This window comes from Trichechus manatus, unplaced genomic scaffold, assembly GCF_000243295.1.
Source record: "Trichechus manatus latirostris isolate Lorelei unplaced genomic scaffold, TriManLat1.0 scaffold00058, whole genome shotgun sequence".
NCBI lineage: Eukaryota > Metazoa > Chordata > Mammalia > Sirenia > Trichechidae > Trichechus > Trichechus manatus.
In genome coordinates this window covers 3,440,706-3,461,883 of record NW_004443994.1, presented here as the reverse complement: position 1 = coordinate 3,461,883, position 21,178 = coordinate 3,440,706, and the positions used below count along the sequence as shown (strand labels likewise).

General features: G+C 38.8%; 1 pseudogene; it reads right to left on the bottom strand.

Annotated features, from left to right (window-relative positions):
* Positions 1-12,977: 12,977 nt before the first annotated feature.
* On the bottom strand, positions 12,978-13,464 carry LOC111820992 (coiled-coil-helix-coiled-coil-helix domain-containing protein 2 pseudogene; annotated as a pseudogene).
* Positions 13,465-21,178: the final 7,714 nt, after the last annotated feature.

The following is a 21,178-nucleotide window of genomic DNA, read 5'->3' as shown; positions in this document are numbered from 1 at the left end:
GTGTCTGGTCCCAAAATAGAGAATCAAGAAATTTTCTGGAGGAAGAGAATTTCTTGGAATTACTGGAGGCAGAATACAGAACATTAATATACAGAACTCTTCAAGATATCAGGAAGAAGAGCCAACAAAATGCAGAAAATGTCAAAGAACATACAGACAAAGCAACAGAGGAACTTAAGAAGGCTACTCAAAAGCATAATGACAAATTTAGTAGGCTGTAAGAATCCATAGACAGACAGTAATCAGAAATCTGGAAGATTAACAATAAAATTTCAGAATTAGACAACCCAATAGAAAGTCATAGGGGCAGAACTGAGGCAGGAGAAGTCAGAATTAGTGAGACTGAAGATAAAGCACTTGATACCAACTAATCTGAGGAAAAATCAGATAAAAGAATTTTAAAAAATGAAGAAACTTCAAGAATTATCTGGGACTCTATCAAGAGAAATTATCTACAGGTGACTGGAGTACCAGAAAGGGGTGGGGGGAGATAACAGAAAATACAGAGTGAATTGTTGAAGATTTGTTGGCAGAAAACTTCCCTGATATCATGAAAGATGAGAAGATATCTATGCTCATCAAACCCCACATAAGGTAGATCCCAAAAGAAAGTCACCAAGACATATTATAATAAAACTTGTTAAAACCAAAGATAAAGTGAGAATTTTAAGAGCAGCTAGAGTTAAAGGAAAAGTCATCTACAAAGGAAAGTCAATAAAACTAAGCTTGGACTACTCAGCAGAAACCACGTAGGCAAGAAGGCAATGGGATAACATATATAAAGCCTTGAAGGAAAAAAATTGCCATTTATGAATTATATATCCAACAAAACTGTCTCTCAAATACGACAGCAAATTAAGGCATTTCCAGATAAACAGAAGTTTAGGAATTTGCAAAAACCAAACCAAAATTACAAGAAATACTAAAGGGAGTTTTTCAGTTAGAAAATCAATAACATCAGATAACAACCCAAGACTAGAACACAGGACAGAGCAACCAGATATCAACCCAGATAGGGAAGTCACAAAAATAAATCAAAGCTAAAACACTGAAAACATGGAAACACATTTGAGTAAATACCTAGAGGCCTAGGTAGCTTTGTAAGAAACTGATAAATTCTCTTTCAAAGTGGCTGAACTGTTTTGCATTCCAACTTCAGTAAATGAGAGTTTCTGTTGCTCTACATCCTCACCAGCATTTGGTGTTTTCTGTAGGTTATATTTTAGTCATTCTAATAGGTATGTGGCACAGTGGTTAAGCGATAGGTTGCTAACCAAAGGGTTGGCAGCTCAAATCCACCAGACGCTCCTTGGAAGCCCTATGAGGCAGTTCTACTCTAGATATAGAGTCGCTATGAATCAGAATTGACTCAATGGCAATTGGTTTGGAATAGGTATATAGTAGTATCTCAAAACTCCATGGAGCAGCTCTACTCTGTCCTATAGGGTCGCTATGAGTCAGAAATGGTGGTATCTAACAACAATAAAGACATATAAGGAGCCCCAGTGGTGCAGTGGTTAAAACGCTTGGCTTCTAACCAGAAGGTTGGAAGTTTAAACCCACCAGCCACTCTGCAGGAGAAAGATGTGGCAGTCTGCTTCCGTAAAGATTTACAGCCTTGGAAACCTTGTGAGAAAGTTCTACTCTGTTCTGTCAGGTCACTATGAATCAGAATTGACTTGACAACAGTAGGTTTGGCTTGGTTTTAATGACATAGGATTCAAGCATCTTCTCATATGTTTACTTACCATCTAGCAAAATATTTTTCCTGGTACCCGTTGAGAATATTGGTAGTGATACATAATTGAAATTGTAATTTGTGGATTATAGATCGATAAGAAAAAGCATGAATAATAAAAATTTGATTAAAAAGTAGATACTGAAACAGAAGTAAATTTTATGCTAAATAAAGGTTTCGTAATTTTTCAGAATGTTGGTTTCTATAGCTTATAAAACAATAAATGAGCATTTGATATTTATCCCTATTATGCCCTGGCTTACCCAGGTTTGAGGACTCTGGTGGAGACCTACATGGATGTCATCAGTGGTGGAGTGGTGACTTGTTTGGAGAATGCGGTGACAACTCTTGCCCAATCTGAGAACTTGCTGGCCATGCAGAAGGCAGGTGAGCACTACAGTGAGCAGATGTCATAGCACTTGAGGCTTCCCACAGGCATGCTGCAGGAGCTGCTGGGCACGCACAAGACCTGTGAGAGGGAAGCTTCTAATCAAAAATTTTCACGGAACACTACTTCAAAGATGACAAGTGGGAGTTCCAGAAACAGCTCATGGTACTGTATCACAGAATTTATCTTTCCTGATTCCCACTCTTCCAGAATATTGCCTAGGGTTCACCTGTTTGACCCCATGGCTCTTTCCTCATGGTAGAGGAGTCTAGATTCTTGTGAGTGACAGGGCTCTACAGGACTGCAGTTCACCATTTCTTTAAAATACGGGCAATTTATTTTCTACTGCTGCATAACAGATACCACAAACATGGCAGTTTAAACAATACACATTCATAAGTTCACAGTCCTTTTACAGATGAAGCAGACCGCATGGGCATTAAGGAATTTTCCACAAGTCCCATAGAGAACTGGTCAGAACCGGTACTAAAACGAGTCTCTCAAATATTGGTCCATTCTTTCTCCCACTCTACTATGATGCTATCAGCTTGCTTCTTTCAAGAAGACCACAGTTAGACCATTCTTTCTGATAGCTACTTTCTGTTGTATTTCTCTATATTCTGCAGCAGGAGACCACAGAGTAAAAGACGGAGGAATTCATGCTGCAGAATAAAGAGGCATCTGTGAAATACTGCCAGGCTGAGCTTAAGCAGGTTTCAGAGCCCCTGATGTAAAGAAAGTAACTTGAGAGGAACTTTCTCTGTTCCAGGAGGACACAATCTCTACCTAGAAGCAAAAAAGAAGGTTGTACAGGACTATGAAGGAGTGCCCAGGAAAGGGGTTAAGGTGAGAAAAAAGGAGAGAGGGGGAATGTTAGCAGAGTAGAGGAAGGGGTGGGATTTGTTGGTTCTTCTAGAAAACTAAGAGCATAGCATCTGTCATGGGGAGGAAGGAGAACATGACGATATTTCGACATTTTAGTTTTTATATCCACAATTAGTTAAATTCTCTTGAAGAGACTAGAAATACTTTCCCAAATGAAGGATTTAGAATCACGAATTCAGATGAAATAGAACATTTTTTTTCAATTGTTAAGCAATATTAAAGAAATGAAGTTTATTCTCAAGATGTTTATGATCTTTCTTGAGCTAGACAAATAAATGGTCAACTGGATATGATTTGATAAGTGTTACCATACTGGCATGAACAGATAGTAAATATGATATTGATGATGATGATGATAATAATAGTAATAATGAGGATGATATAATGCTTGACACATACTGAGCACTCATTTACTATACCATGCAGATAGTAAGTAACCTATCGTTAAATGCTTTTGTTGGCTTATGAATTTAAGTCACAGAATAATAATATCAATTAGATACTGCTATAGGATTGCTATGAGTCAGAACCTACTCGATGGCAAGGGGTTTGATTTTTGTTTTGGTTTATTGTCCACATTATATAGTTGAGAGACGTGATGCACAGAGAAGTTAATAGATTGCCTAAGGTCACACAGCCAGCAAATGATAGAGCTGGCAGGACAGCTCAGAGTACTTGACATCCATTACAAACTGGAAAGGCAGCCTAGGAAAGTTTCCAGGAAGAACAGATACAAAGTATGAGTAGAAATATGGATAGATGTTATCCTGACTGAGCAAGAGTAGAAGACCACCCAGGGAGAAGATAAGGGTGTTCGAATATATAAGAACAAAAGAGGTTAGGTGTTTGTAAAACTGTACATAAATCTGGTTAGTCTTCACCTGGGGAAGTTGCTGGAGGCATCATGCGTAGAAGAGGATGGAGATCTAGGAAGGATACTGGAGAGTTTTAATGTCCACAAAAGAACTTGAACTTTATATTGAGGCCATAGAAGGAGAGGAAGCATTGCGGGATCCTAAGAAGGTTTGCAAACTTTAGAGGATGAGATTTGGGATTTTACAGAAAAGGTATTATTTCCCCAGCAAGAGACTAGATTTTTGCTGCCTGACACATCTTTGCTCCTTCTTGGTTCCTAAGGCCAATGAGGTCCTCCGGAGCTTCCTGCAGTCACAGGCTGCAGTAGAGGAATGCATCCTGCAACCAGATAAAGCCCTCACAGATGAAGAAAAGGCCATAGCAGGTACAGGGGTACTTGCTATGTAGGCAGGGCTCAGCCCACAGTGGAGCATGAAAGCTCCTGCAAAGTCCTCTGACAGATCAGACAGGAAAAACTTCCTGAAACAATGAGCTTCCTATTCTTCTGTGGAAAACACACTCTGCTCATTCTGAAAATAACAACTAAAGTTGTGGTTGGATGTCCAGCCAGACAGGGCCTCTCCTGTCTCATCCTGAAAAGTGCCCTTGATGGCGTGGATACCAGGAGAATTCAGAGATTTGTACTCTCCCTTTTACAAAGTTAGTTTGATTTCTGAGGTCAAGAGGGTAGAGCTCAGTCCTGACTTGCTGTTTTCTTCCTTCTCTACAGCCATTGGGGGACAGTGGAGCAGGCCAAGATGGAGACAGCTGAGAAGGAAAATGAACTTGCTCAAATAGAAACAGAAGGAGCAACAGCAAAAGATGGAGGCCCAAGAGAGGAGCTTCAAGGAAAATATGGCGCTATTGAAAGAGAAGATGGAGAGAGAAAGAGAAAACCTTCTGAGAGAGCAGGAAACGATACTGGAGCATAAACTGAAGGTAAGTCTCTCCTGGGCCTGGGCAGTGCATGCTGGACAATGCCCTGGTACGTCAGAAAGGGAAGGAGCAACATTTGAAGCAAAGTCATGATCCTAGCAGGAAAGACACATGAAAATTGAGCCACAAAAATTTATATCTACCTGACCCCTGCTGAGTCTTTGAAATCCATGATAGCACAGTCCTTTGTGTAATGTAAGGCTTTGGAGTGTACAAATATCCCCCAGGGGATTGAGGTGCTATTTGTAATGATTATAGGGTGGTATCATTGTGCCCCAGTTGAACAGGGCTTTAGTGCTCTATAGTCCTTAGGATCCAGAGTATAACATCAAAGAGACTTGAAATAAATCCACATAATCTTATAAATGTCATATTTGGCCTGATATGAAATACAGGGTACTGAAAGTTCTAAAACTTGCTGCATTTATTTCCAGATCTGCCTGAGTCCTCCCCTAAAAAAAAGAGATAAGTTCTTTCTTTGGCACAGCATGCTGGGTGATAATGAGTTTTCTATACAGGATCAGCTGTTTCCATTATTTGTTAGATGAGTGTGGCCATGCTCCCTCACGTGGAACAGAATTAATTATAATGAAAGCTGCATTCCCTCCCAAAGGGCATCCTTGGGTTGGAACACATTCTGAGGATCATTCTCAGGCTAACCTGGTCCCAACCTTACCCACCATCACTGAGATGGTGTGGAGGGAATCTTAGGAAGGTTTAACCCATGGATATGCTCATATCTAGGTCCAAATGTAGAACAAGGTGGACAATCTATTCAAAGAGCCCCCTAAGGTGATAGAGAACAGGTGATGAGTTGCTAAAGTTGTTAATGTGAAATGCTGACTCTTCATAATTGGGGATTTTCAATAAGTGTACTTTTCCCATTTCTAGGCCCAAGGAGATTTGTTTAACGAAGGATTTAAAAAGAAATCTGAGGAGTTGAATACAGAGATAAATCAACTACAAAAAGAGATTGAGACAACTAAAAAAGATGAAGACTCATTGAGTTCACAGATCGGCAATATGTTGTTTGCAGAAATGTCTGTTCCTGGTAAGCTAGTTGGCATGGGTTTGAAATTTATGAGCTTACAATTGAAATAGGCTCAGAAATTCTGTTAGGAAATTATACAGTGAAGCTTTTTTGTTACGTTGTAGCTAATTTTTGAAGTATATGTGTCATGTCAGTTTCATTTAACAAAAATTTAAAAGTAAAAAGTAAAAATTGCCTACTATAAAAAAGATGAACTTCATTTTTATTGAATTAATGTAAAGAAACTGGAAACAAGTTAAGGATGTAATGGAAGAAAGACCAAATCTGCGATAATGTCAACACCAGTAAAATATGGTGGAAGAAAATTATCAAGAAATATGTAAAACCCACAACAGCATATGAAGAAAATTTTAAAATGTTACATGAAAGACACAAGAATTTATAAAAATTGACAGAAATAAAAAAAGTCAATACTTTTTAATACATACATTTAATATGATTCAGTTAAGCATGTCAAACATACGTTTTTGTAAGTAGACAAATTCATTTTAAAATTTGTGTGGAAAAGCTACAAGCAAAAATATCCAGTGGAATTCTAAAAAATGACAATAAACACGTGGAGGACTAGTTTTAACCATACATTAAACATCTTGACAATAGCACAGTGATACTAGCACTTGAATACTCAAACACCAATAAAACAGACTTGAGAATTTAGAAATCAACAGAAAGTCATAAAGAAATTCAGTATATGATAAATTTGTTATTTCCTATTAGTGAAGGAATATGAAATATTCATTAAATGGTATTTGGACTATAGATAGCCATTTAGGAAAACAAAAGTTGTCTCACTTATAACTTAACCAAAATAAATTTCATATAGATCAAAGATGTAAATATGAAAAATTAAACCATAAAATCAGATAATCTGAGGGAGTTTTTTTTTAAATAATATTGGAATAGGGAGGCCCTTTCTAAGTGTGACATAACAGGAATATATAAATGAAAAGATTGATAAATTCAGCTACATAAATAAAAGACATTCTTCATAGAAAAACGCAAGCAAATCCAAAATACAAATGGTAAGATGAGGAATATGTTGTAATTTATACCACAAATAGATATAAATTCTTTAATTAATAAAATCCTTTATAAATCAGCAAAAAAAAAAAGGAAACCACATTTTTAAAACGGGCAAACATGTAAGAAGAAATCAAAGATGTTGAGATTCATTGAGAATAAGAGATCTGCAAATTAAAACTATGAGGTACCTGATTCATCTCTAAGCTTGGCATGGGACAACACATTTGAAAGGACAAGAAGGTTGGTAAGGGTTTGGGGAAACAGGCAATCTCTCATATTTGCTATGGAGAGTACAAATTTGTACACTTACATATGGTTAAGCACTCGATTGCTAACCAAAAGGTCTGTGGTTTGAACCCAGCAGTGGCTCCCCGGGAGAAAAGACTTGTTGATCTGCTTCCCTCAAGATTTCAGCCTAGGAAACCCTGTGGGGCAGTTCCACTCTCTCCTCTAGGAACTGACTCCATGGCACACAACAACATATATCAAAAACTTAAATGCCCAATGTTTGATCCACATAATTCACATTTTGGAATTTATGTTATGGATTTATTTACTCATATAAATGTATTTACCCATTTTATTTACTATATGAAATGGGTATATATAGGTTTATATATACCTATTATATATATTAAAATGACATATATACTAGTATATTTGTTGCAGCATTGTTGTATGGTAAAAGATAGAAACAACCCTAAAGAATTTCCTCTGTAATGTACTGGTAATATAAATCATGGGACATACTTACAAAGAAAGACTCTACCATCACTAAAATGAAAAGGGAAGCTCTATTTGCATTAATATGAGAAAATCTCCAGGATTTATCATAACATGAAAAAATAATGATGTAGAAAATGTATAGAGTTGCTATCACTGAACATAGAAAATAATGAACATATACATATACGTACATATATATGTATATATGAAATTATCTATCTCAGGAAAAATGCTCAATAAAATGATAACCATGGTTACAAATGGAACCTGCACCTGCATTGATGAAGTCAAGTGTGGGGAAATAACTTTGCATCATATATTCTTTATGCCTTTTTATTCTGTGTAGTATGAATTTAACATATACTCTGAAATAAATACAATTACTATAATTAAAAATGAAATAATTTTTTGAAATGAGAATTTTTCACAACAGTATGAAAGCGTTTAATGCTACTAGAAGTGGCGGAAGACAGCTCGACAAGAGGCTGCTCATTACAAAAGGAACTAGAAAGCACAAGACGTGCATCCTAACCTTGCTTCATCATGGCCTTTCAATGAGTCCTTAATATTCTAGTTCCTAATTTATTTTCGGATACAAAGTCATCTGTGCTGCTGGTTACAACAGCCTCTAAATTCCAGTTCTGCATTTACAAAGTTGGCGACTTAGAAGAAAATTTGTCTTCAGGGTCTACTCAACATTTTAGAAATTTCTTCTAGCTGTAGAGTGCTTTAGACTTTGCTGTGGCTAGATTGAACTCCTTGTAATTCCACAAGCTAGATACGTTATCTTTGACTCTGGACCTCTTCACACAGTATACAGACTTCTGAAAACAACCCTACTTCCTCACCCTGTATCCTTTATTTGCTAACCTCTGTTTCTCCTTAAGGTCTCCTACTCCTTGACTTCCTAAGACTAGATAAGGTGTCCTCCTCCGTGCTGCCACTGCACCATGATGTTGTTCCTACCACAGCACTTTTTATATAATTGTAAAAACTGAAATGGTCTATTTACAGCTGTCTTGATCTCAGGTACCTGATCTTCTTCATCTTATCTTTAGCTACTAGCACACAGCCTGCCACATAAATACCAGGTGTTCAAAATATGTTGGTTGAATAAATATGTGAGCTGCCATCTAATAGGACCTTAATATACCATGTGCTCAGTATATTAGCTGCTCTCTAAAGTTCTCAAAATAAAGGAGAGTTTTAGGAACTTTGGCTCACAGGGTAATTATGATATTTAAAATAGTAAAGAAAATGCCAGAATCTTGCACCTCTTGTTTCCAACATAGTTCTATCAGTTCAGGGGCCTTCTCCTGAAATAAAACCATGCTTTTTATATGCAGATAAATTTCTTTCTTAAAATTACCCTACACTGACAGAGTGGTGGAATCTCTACATTGCCCAGTGAGCCATCAGGTATTAACATTGTGGTCAGTCTTCAATTCTTGCATCTCTCTAAATCTTAAGGGCACAGCTCTGCGCTTTTGTGGATTGTGAGTTAATGCTTGGTTGCCTTCCAGTTTCCCCAACCAAAGCCACTGGAGTGAGAAGTCTGGCCACTGAGCCAGTCCCCAAAGACGCATCGGGATCAAGCAGAGGACCATTCCTCATACTGCACAGCTGGGTGGTCTGGTAAAAGGAATTAGGGGCAGGGATAAACCCTGCGTCCTATCAAATCCCAGTACACATATGACCAGCACCTCTAACACACACAAACTCCTCATAACTGAGCTGCTTCATCTTTCAGGAGAAATTTTGTCAAGTAATACTCTAAAGTATAAGACTCTCGGTTGTTGTTGTTAGTTGCCATTGAGTTGATTTTGACTCATGGCAACCACATGTGTGCAGAGTAGAACTGCTCCGAAGGGTTTTCAAGGCTGTGACCTTTTGGAAGCAGATTGCCAGGCCTGTCTTCCGAGGAGCCACTGGGTGAGTTTGAACTACCAACCTTTCACTTAACCATTTGCCCCACTCAGGGACACGGCGCCACCTAGGATGCTTGGTAGCTGCAATCAAATGGCAGTCCACAGAGGCAGTAAGAATATGAAACAGTCAACAAGAGAATTTTTACATGAAATGATGGCAGTTTAGAGCTCAGAAAGGCACCAAGAGTGAGGTAAAGGACAATAGAAGAAGAGTAAAAGGATTCTTCACCCACTTTGAAGTTCAGCCGTAGGTTGTCACATGTATTAATAAAGTTTATAAACATCCCAAGATACTCTTCAGAAAAAAAGGCCCCTCATATAATTGAACATTAATAAATAATTGTTGAATTATTGAAAAAATAAGAGATCTATTTCAAGCACTTTTTCAGCAATTTCATCAGAAGTTAGTCTCACAACTATTCTTGCACATAGTATTTTGGTGCAGTAAGATATAAGTTGTCAGGAAATAATGTTTCAAAGTGTGTCCAAAAGAACAGCAGAATTTTTACATTCATGAGGAAGGTGGAGATAAACTCTAGCTCATATAATTTCAAAACATTAATCAGAGACTGAGAAGAGTACAGAAAGCAACAGTAGAAACAGGCAGAATCTGCGTCCTTGCCCAGTTTCATTCAGAGTAAAGTTGAATCTGTACCTCAATATAGCCTCTTCTTGACACACTGACTGGTCATTTTATAATCTAAGCCTATTTTCCTGAAAGCTTGGATAAGAATCTTAATTTTAGATATTGCTTTAAATAGTCCAGTGATTCCATAAAAGATATTAAATTCTATTTGCTGTCTGTGACATAGACGAGATAACAGAAGACCTGATTAACGACAGGTTTCCGTTCCGACGACTCCGTCCTAAATCGGTACTGATGTAAGAGTACGCGTATTTTTTCTTTCAGTTTTCATTACGATTGCTTTTTATTATCAGTATCTTTATAAATCTAGCCTTTGTTTGTCTTTGGGGGCTGAAAACATTACATATAAATTTACTGATATATTTTAATACATGCCTTAAAAATACACAAGTAAAAAGTTTACTCCATTTTGTTGCTGTAATAACTCCACTTGTGGAAGGTTCTGGATTATCCTTGGGAGTGGGGATGGTGTTTCTAGTCAGAAAATTAGTAAGAGTTGTCTGGATGATCCTTTTCTTTTTTTATTCAAATATGTTTTGATAACATCTCTTTACTTCCTTAACCTACCCATCAGCTTTAGCAAAGGGATCAGTGCCTGGGTCCATGTTTTCAAGCAACTGAAGCCCCTGATGTAGTTTAGAAAAAACTCCAGCTAATCCTTTCACTGTAAAATTTTTTGATAGCTTCTCTCCTTCCTCTTCCTCATTATTTCTTCCTTCAGCATTTCTTTCCTCTTCAAAATCCATTAAGTCCTGATCTGTAAATTCTTTGTGATCTATGAGCTGTTCCACATAAGTAATATCAAGTTCTAAATTCAACAGTCTTGCCATATGGACAATTTATCCACTGATCTCTTCCATCATATTATCCTGATCAAATGCTTGGAGTGTGTTCGCATAAAATTTTTTTCCAAATCTCCTGCATGCATTTTCCCATAACTTCCTCCTAGGAAGATGCAATGTTTCAGATGCACTGAAGGTCGTAAGTGCAGTTTGTTGTAACTCGAATCCATCGTAAGTCAGGGAATACCTGTATGTTTGTTTTGTTTTGCTTTATTTACTTTTGAAATTAATCATTTATAAATAAAAGCCCCAAATGGCCTTTTTATTGGTAAGGATTTCTGCTAGACATGTTTTTTTCAACTTTTTAATTGAAGTGTATGTTGTGTACTGTTGAGTTGATTCTGAATCATAGTGACCCTAGAGGACACAATATAACTGCCCCATAGTGTTCCTAGGCTGTAATCTTTACGGGGGCAGATCTCTAGGTCTTTTCTTCTGCAGAAGGCTGGTGGGTTCAAACCACTGACCTTTCGGTTAACAGCTGAGCACTTAACCATTGCACTATCAGGGCTCCTATAAATATAGGAACTGAAAAGTGCTCAGCACACACGTATACAATGTCACAGGATGCCACAGAATGCTATCACCAATGCCACAGAAACTTTTTTGGTGTCTCTTCCAATCAGTAACCTTCTCTTATGCTTAAAGATAGCCACTCTCCTGATGTTTATCATTAGAGTTGGATTTCACTGTGAACTTTATAAAATCAAACAGCATATAGTCTATTGCCTCCAGCTCATTTTGCCCAACATTATGACTGTGTTATGTGTTCATATTGTTTGATCTAACTGTAGTTTGGTCATGTTAACTGCTATAAAACATTCCATTGTACAAATATAGCAAAATTTATCTGGCTATTACACTGGGATAATTTGGCTATTATACTGGGACATCTGTGATAATTATCATTTAGAAAATCTTTAGATATTCAAGAAAATTTAAGAAAAGCAGAGCTATATCCAAGAACCCAAACTGGTTTAAGATGAACCATCCTGAGGAGGGGGGAAAGCTGAGAGGGTGGCGTTGGGGATCTCCTTGGGCTCCCTGTGAGTGGCAGCAAAATAGCTAGCTTATGGGAAAATAGGTTAGTTTGGATACTTATGGCTAATCTGATTCCAGTGAAGTATCAGTGTGGCCTTGATATGCCCCTTCTTTCCTCTAGAAAACAGGGAATTGATTATACCACATGATCTGATTGTTCAAAGTCCTACTAGTCCCAGAAGACTGATTACTTAGTTAACATTGATCTCTCCCATCTTGTATCCCTTCCTGCAACCAAATTCCCACAGCTGAGTTACATGGTCGAGGACCAGGTTCTCAGGACTCATTCTCATCCAAAGCAAGAGAGTTTACCCAGTCAAAACCAACACTCTGAGGTTTGAATTCACCTTCGTCCATGTTTGAGAATTCCTGTCCAGGAAGCATATCCGATACCTATTCCCTTCTAAGAACATGGTCCCCTCCTTTAAGCCAGCCATCTCCCACCCTTTCCCACTGAGGTTAAGCCCTAATTGCATTGGTTTGGCTCCCCAAGGCTCTTGAACTGGTTCAGACTCTGTTTCACACTATTCTTGACACACCGCTGGGCCCTCTACCACTTCACCTTGGTCCTTTGCCTTCCACCTGTGTTGATAAAGCCAGGAGGTCCTCTGGCAGGTGTTCAGAGTTTTTTGTTAACATTGTTAGGCCCTGGCTATTAAAACTTAGGCGAGTCATAGAGCTCAATCCCAAAAAACTTTTTTTTTTAAATAAAATCACTTTATCCTAATTAATTCATAAACAATAACATCACAACAGCTAGTTTAAGGAGGTCACACAAACATTTGCCCAGCCCAAAACATCTCAGTACATTAAAAACACCCTCTTCCATGGTGATTTTGAAACAAGAAAGCTATTCATGACAGAGGAGAGGTTCAACTGGTGCTCGAACACTTTATACTGTCACTATCAACTATAGTTTTATGCTAAGTTAACTTGATCAGGAGAGTGGATTTTCCATTTCTTCTATTTGAACTTCTTGATTACCCTAATCCGTTTGCAAATCTGCACTACTTCAGCACCTTGCTGAAACCCTCACAAAGCTTGCGGTCACTCTGGTTCTGGGCACACTCCAAAAACAGTTTCATCTGATGGTGGCAAGGGCCAAAGTGCTGCTGCTGGTATGTTGCTTGGGCTCTCTGAGGCTCCTGGCAAGTAATATCAGGCCTTGAGGGCTGAGCATTACTTCCCCCACTGAAGCCTCCAGTTATGGCATGGCCCAGCCTGCACCCGACAGCAGAGCCCACAGCGACGAGGGCAGCAGGGTTGCCATCTGGGCCATCAGGTCTGGCTGCTAGGGTGCGGCAGCAGGTGAGCCAACTGCAGAAGGCAGAATGACTCTCATCTGAGGTGCCCGGCTGGCCAGAGGGGCCCTGAGGGAAGTGAGACTCCAGCTTCCATCAGGCATCATAACTAAGTAGCAGACTGGCTTCTAAATGTGCCAAATGCTGAGGACAGAGCCCCCAATCCTGAAAAAACTTGATAGCAGGTTTTTAGTTACATCAAAAAGAAAAGCCTCGGGTTAAATTCTGTCAGACATTTAATAGCAAGCAGGTATAGAATAGTCATACAACTTGTTTGTAGCCTATGGAGGTCTCTCCTCTGATGCAATGTACACTCCAAGGTGAATGTGCCAAAGTTCTGTGCCTGGCCTTGAATTCAGACCAAATTGTGAAATCATCTGTGCAGTAAAGTTAAGCAGGACAGTGGATTCGCAGCCTGGAACCTGCACATCTGGCATAGGCTACAGGCTTACCAAGGATCTTGGTTTTTTTTTTTTCTAACCACTCACTTATCTTAAACACCACTGACTTCATTACTTCTACCAACTCGTATGCAGTTGACAAAGACTCTGGTGTTGATCCAGAGAACAATACTCCCTCTTAAGGGCATCAACCTACACTGGGCAATTCTTATGCTTATCATTCAGAATGTAAATTGAAGTCAATTTGTAAACACATTATTCTGATTATTCTGGATTATTTTAAGGTAGTTACACACAGACAACTTAATAACTTACCCAGTCCCAACCTGCTATTGCCATAACTTGACTTGGTCACTGGGATAAAAACATCTGCAACTCCATCATTTCCCCAGTTCCTGTCTGTCATGGATTGAATTATATTACCCAAAATATGTGCCAACTTGTCTACGCCATGATTCCCAGTATTTTGTGGTTGTCCTCCATTTTGTGATCTGACGTAATTTGCCTATGTGTTGTAAATCCTAATCTCTGCCTGTGGTTAATGAGGCAAGATTAGGTTATGTTAAAGAAGATTAGGGTGGGATGCAACACCCTTACTCAGGTCACAGCCCTCATTCTATGTAAGGGGTCTTTCCCTGGGGTGTGGCCTGCATCACCTTTTATTTTACAAGAGATAAAAGCAGAGAGATGCAAGCGGAGAGAGAGGTACCTCATACCACCAAGGAAGAAGACCTGGGAGCAGAGCATGTCTTTTGGACTTGGGGTCCCTACTCTGAGAAGCTCCTAGACCGGGGAAAGATTGATGACAAGGACCTTCCCCCAGAGCCTACAGAGAGAGAAAGTCTTCCCCTGGAGCTGGTTCACTCAATTATGACTTCTACCCTCCTAAACCGTGAGAGAATAAATTTCTGTTTGTTAAAGCCATCCACTTGTGGTATTTCTGCTATAGCAGCACTAGATAACTAAGACACTGTCCAAAACAAGTGAACCAATAAAACCCCTCATTTCAAGCAGCTTTTTCTCTCTGCTCCATCTTCTAAATAAATCACAAGCTCATTGAGCTAAATGAATTTTCCTAAAAATGAAAATTCAATCAATGTGATATTTGTGGCTGTGATTATAAAAAATGCAATCATTTAAAAGTTATATATAATTCAGAAAGATATTTTTTTAAAAATAACTTATAATTTTATCAATGAGACAGAAATATTGTAAATCTTTTTGGTTGGGAGGTGTATACTTGTAGGCTTTTGTCTATCTAAACATACACATATGTGCGTCTTTCTCATAGGTGCAATCATAGTATGTATAATGTACACTGAATTAAATTTCTTCTTGATTAACATTAACTTGGTTATCTAAAGTCATTAAAATCAGATTTTCCAGAAAAAAGGGTGTCATTTGAGCTATGATTTTTTTTGTCTGCTTTTCTAATATAAAAAATGGACTTTATTAGGATAGAAGAAAAATTAGCTGATTTCTTAGCATTAATCCTATTTCAAAGTAGACTCACCCTAACTTTCACATTGAATATCACTTACAGGAAATAAAATTCCCAGTTTTGTGTTGAAATTGACACCAGAACTTTTACCTTATGAGGAAAAGTTCCAAAAAATTTGGACTTTGTAATTTACAAACATTTAATCTTACTAATGTAAAAACTTAGGGCAAGGGGAGAAATAGGCAAAATTGAGAAGTCATTGCCCATTTATTTCAGATAGAAGTTTCCCCAAATTATGTCCAAAAACTAACTGTTTATTTTAAAATCTGAGCCAGCTTTCCTCATAGCCTGGGTAAGACTCAATTTTGGAATATGGTTTAAATGATCAGGTGATGCTGCACTCACTTCTCCCTCAACCTCAAAAAAAATGTCTAATTCATTGAGATGACTGTGTGTGAAAGAGAAGAGAGGGCCAGGTTATTTATCTAAAGAGAAACAGTAGCCACCAAAATATGATTTCTATGGTCAAGCATGGTACAAGGCAGGATCAACATGAAAGGCATTAGTGCACACACAACAGCCAGGCTTCACTCAAGGTGTGCTCCCTGCTCCTGGAAACCAGAGGTTTCTGGATATCATTGAGTTGGCACCTAGTCAGGATTTCCTCCTTCTCGGCAGATAGCACCACCCCTACAGCTATCGAGAGAAGTTGCTTCTTCCGTATCTGACTTACCCCATATGTACATTGCCCACAGTGCCTCCAGAAACTTGGCAAGGCAAAGAAAATAGGAAGGAGAATCTAGTTACCTAGCAGGATTATGATGGTGAGGCAACCCGTCCTATATTTGGGGGAGAGGCAGGAAGGTTTCCTAGTCAGCTTTTACTGCAATAATACTATATAACACAACCCCCCAAAATGTGAGTGGTTTTCAAAACAAATATTAATATCTTGCTCATGTAACTCAAATTGGCTGTGGAAGTTATGTCCAGCCTATGAGTTATATTCAAGTCTATTTCATGTGTTCTTTTTATTTGTGATTGACTTGAAAGAGCAAGTCCTACCTGGGGTCTGCTGTCCTCATGTAGAGTGCAGATGGTGAATAATAGAGCTACAAGGAACCTGTAATGTCTTTTTAAAATTCTACTCAGAAATAACACACTGTCTCTTCCACCCCATTCCATTTGCCAAAGCAAGTCACATCATCACGCTTATCATAAATAGAGTGGGGAAATAAAATCTTTCCATGAGAGTAAGTCAGGAATAGTGAATATGTGTTCAATAACAAAATCTTCCATATGGGGGACTAGACCCAGCTAACATTACAAAGAGTTAATGACATCTCGATACAGTTAATGATAACCCATTACATGTTGTAGCTCATCAGGTATTCTATTAACTGGTGAGCCTGAGTATAGCCTTGCTTATATTATATGCATAGTATTATCTCTAGACTCAAGTATATTGCTCTTGTTTTGTTAGCATCGTTTAAGATGGACACTAAAATGTTAGGAGACTAGAGCAAGGGATGGAGGTCGACCTATGCTGGCTTAAGAGTATGGATACCTACTAGCTATGATTGAGTTGAGAGTATAACAGAATCATGGGAACATACGCAGTTCAGGAATGGACATACCAATAACATAGTGATTCTAATGACATTTAACATTGGTTTATTACACTAATGATCTCCATAGAGCACACTGAGAACTGACCTAAGAGCAGGTCTCTGTCTTTTTAAAAATTGCAGTCTCATTCCTTGAAGAAAAACAAACAGTGGCTACTCTAAAAGTTTGGTAGCAGAGCCTTGCACAGAGGCAAAACCCTTCCCTACTGGCTGGGAAAGTTGCCCTCATCACTAAGACACATACACTGAGGAGTTAATTTCTCTTGCTATGAGTATTGAAACTTTACAGGAAGCTGTACTCCCAACAAGCAGTAGGCAGTGTTCCAGAATCATGGCCAGGTTAGCGTTAGCAAAACTATCAGAGTCTAAGAAAAACAAGGCACTTATGCAAATCCAGATTTTAAATATTAGTACACACAAATTCCCAATCCCCAGGGCTGAGGCAGAATGATAAGAATTTGTAACAAAGATACATTGAACAGGAATTCCATGCCACAGAAAGAGAAATTGCAACTACCTCATTATTAAATGAACTTAGTTCTTGAGCTCCCATTTCCTCTGGTGGTAGAAAACTTCTTTCTTATACAAGTTAAGTTCTTTTTTTGTTTTTTTGGTGTAAATGCATTCTGTATTGAGTATATGATCAAGGAAGAAGAATCACACTCCAGGCTCTTCCCCAAGAATTGAGAAGAAGCACACCTTTGGAGGAAGATGTTGGTGCCATGCCATGGTCCTATCAGCCAGTGCAGAAAAAGAGCTACCCAGAGAGCTAAGAGCTGTATCACCAGATTTACACATTTTCCTTCAAGACTGGCTGCCCTAGCAAGCTGAACTTTCCCTGAAGCTCATCTCACTGTTATTGCAGAGCATAGGCCAAGGGAACAGAATAAGGAGAAAAAATCAGCTGATTATATTGAAGAGCTAGTATCATCAGGAAAAAAAAAAAAAAAAAAAACAATAATAACAAGAGTCAAAAACAGGCTAAAAGGTCCAGAATGTACAGATTCACCTCTTGCTGCCTAACCAGAATAAGTACATGTCAGGTCACAGCTGCAGTTTCCCTTTCTCTCACACACTAGTAAATAAAGGAACAAAGACAGACAAGGGTGGGGTTTAGTTCCTAGACATCTGAGTCACTTCCCATTGCAGGGATTAAGTGTGGCGCTGCTCTCCTACATTTGTAATGTGGTTATTAGACTCCAATATCCTAAAAGGATAGTAAAGGTGAGTGAGAAGGTAATCACTGCTGACGTAATTGTCTAGATACAAGAGGCTTCAAGGAACCCACAGGACTGAATGAAACTTACACTTTTTTTTTTTTTTTTTTACAGTGTCAGCTCTTTACAAGGATCAGTGCAAAGGCATGTGGATGCTCGTGTTGTGTGTTAGATCCTACTTTCTCTTCTGGTGCAGCATTTATGGACAAACTCCCAACCCTGGCCCCAACTCTTAAAATCTTTCAACTTTGAATTTTGTGAATGTTCTGACACCCAAAAAACATCAAGCCAGAAATTACTTTTTCCCTTTTAAATGGGAACAGAAGAGGGTTCAGGGTGAGCACTGTCTGTTTAATAATGAGACCTGACACCCAAGTCACAAATTTTAAAATTTCTCAATTTCAAATGGCCCATCCCTGGCAATTGTTGTACATGTGTAAAGGGGGTACTTTTGGAGATACGATCTAACAAGAATGCACTTACATATATCTCTCACCACACCAGACCAGATGCCATGGCTATGAAGGGGGTCAAAGCACGTGACTCTCATGATAATTTCCAGATTAGATCTCCTGAAGAAAGGTGATTCTTTTCCCACTGGGCTCATTTGTAACCTGTTTCTTAGGGAAGTCAGAGCAGTTTAAGTCGATGAAGGGCCCTCCTGAAGAAAGAATGGCCAGGAGTCAGGACTGTAGCCCAGGGAGTGCCTGTGGTCATTATCAGTAATGCGGCACAAGGCTACGTCTTACCTCATTTAAGGGTGGACAAGTGCAGGCAGGCACCATGGGCTGAACTTTTGTGGAGAGGGACACAGGGGACCAAACAGGGCCTCTCAGAGAGTGGCATGAGAGACACTTCTGTAAACTCATAAATATGGGATACTAGCATTCTAGCATCCAGATCTCACCAGAGGTGCTTTTTCTTCTAAATATCCATCCTACAAATTAAAAGTCCCTGTAATTTCAACTGTCCCCTTATGCCCCATGTTCCAAATACACTACCACTGAATTGAGGTTGCACTTTTCCTCTAGTGATACAACCTTCTCTCCAGCTTGAGAGTTGTTGTTGTTAGTTGCTGTCAAGTCAGCTCTGACTCATGGCAACCTTGTGTAAGGTAATGTGATTATTACGCCAACCCAGCAAACAAGGTCTATCACCTTATAGGAGTCCCAGGGTGGCCGAAACAGTTAAGTGCTTTACTACTAGCCGAAAGGTTGGTGGGTGGAACCTATCCAGGCCTGACAATCTGCTTCTGAATCAACTCAATGACAGCTAACAACAGCAACATAGCCTTACATTTTGTACAGTCTTGAATTCTTATAGTTAATCCTGTGTTTTCTACGCCCAGTAATACCCAAGGTGTTTTTGATTTTGCTGTTGTTTTTACTGTTTTCTCACAGTGGCAATTCTTTTTCATTCTAAAATTCCCATAAAGAACCGTTATCCCTTTGTACCCACATTTTTCTCAGCTGAAGAATTTCACACAACGGATTTATGAACTGACACTACTTGAAGTTTGTGCTTTTCTGGAAGGACTGGTACATCCGTAGCCTTGAGTTCTCTCACCACGCTTTGTGAAGCAGGACGTTAAAATGACACTTCTCCTGCCTGAGAATTTACACTAGGCACCAAAGCCCAGAACACTAACTACCAAATAAGCACAATTTCTAAAACAAGATGGTTGACCATTTTTTTTTCTAGAGTTGAATTAATACAAAATGAAGAAAGAAAAAAAAAAAACCACAACTCATTTCAGGTAATGAGTTTAAGCCTCACTAGCTTCTATCAGTTTATGAAATCATTTTAACAATTCTTCTTTACCACTATTATTTGCTTGTGACTTAGACTCACAAAAACTAAGTTTAAAAGATATTTTTCCTTGCATCAATTACAAGAAGAAAGCCAAAGCTGAAAGAAAGACTCCAAATTGTTCTCTTCCGTTTATAAGTGATAATAAAAGTGTTGCTTTATATCCAAAAAGAAACAACGAGTCTTAGATTCCTCATCACTAGGTTAACTCACACCTTTACAGCTTCATAAACAAAAGCAAACACAAAAACAAGAGAGATAGAGAGAAAAACTTCTTGGATCCAGTAGGCTGAAGATGATGCTCTTTATTTAGGCTTCGGTGGTGTGCCCACCATTCCTCCAACATCAATCTCTGTGGCTCAGGAAATACAGGACCACTATACTTACCCCAGCTTGGCTTTAGCTCTTGAAATTGCCAAGTTTTATTCTAGGACTTGAAAAAATCTGGCATACACTTTTTGAGTTATAATAGAACTTTCCGCTCTAAATATTTTATAATTGTATTTTAAATGGTGAGCTATTGGCAACCCAGCTGGAGATCATACTTTTAGCTAGGTATGGCCATATGATTAAGTTCGCACGTGGAATATGAACAGAAGGGTATGTATCCCACTTGTGAGTCTCAGCCAGAGAAATTTGAACCTATACTCTATTGGCCCCTCTTTTCCTTCCCACTGTCTGGATCATAGATGTGGCAACAGTCAAGCTTTGACCCTGCAGATGAGTACAATGCATTATACGGAACAACAACTGGAAAAGAGCTTGAATATCTTAATGGCCTGATGGAGCAACGCTTCCGCACAAGCCTAAGGTGGTAGGACTGTAACTTGTCTTCTAAGCTGTAGCAACAGCCTCTTAAATGATCTCTCTCTCCAGTATACTCACTTTATTCTCTTTCTCCTGCTGCCATAGGATGGATGGAACCCAAGCCCAGCTCTGAGCATGCCTAATGATCTTCGAATTGTGGAGTAGAGTCCATGACCCAGATCCCAACTGATCTTTCAATCTTGTCTTCAGTGAGCCTGTTACACTGGCTCCACGTTCCACCATTCCACCATTATATCTCTGAACTATAATGTTGGGCATTTTATATTTTATATTTTACACTAGGTCCCTGGGTGGTACAAATGGTTTGCACTTGACTACTAACCTAAAGGTTGGCAGTTCAAACTCACCCAGCAGTTCTGCAGAAGCAAGGCCTGGAGATCTACTGCAAAGATTATAGCAAAAAAACCCTATGGAACACAGTTCTTTTCTGTAACACATGAGGTCACCTTGATTCAGAATCAATTCTACAACAATTTTTTTTTTTTGATATCACACAC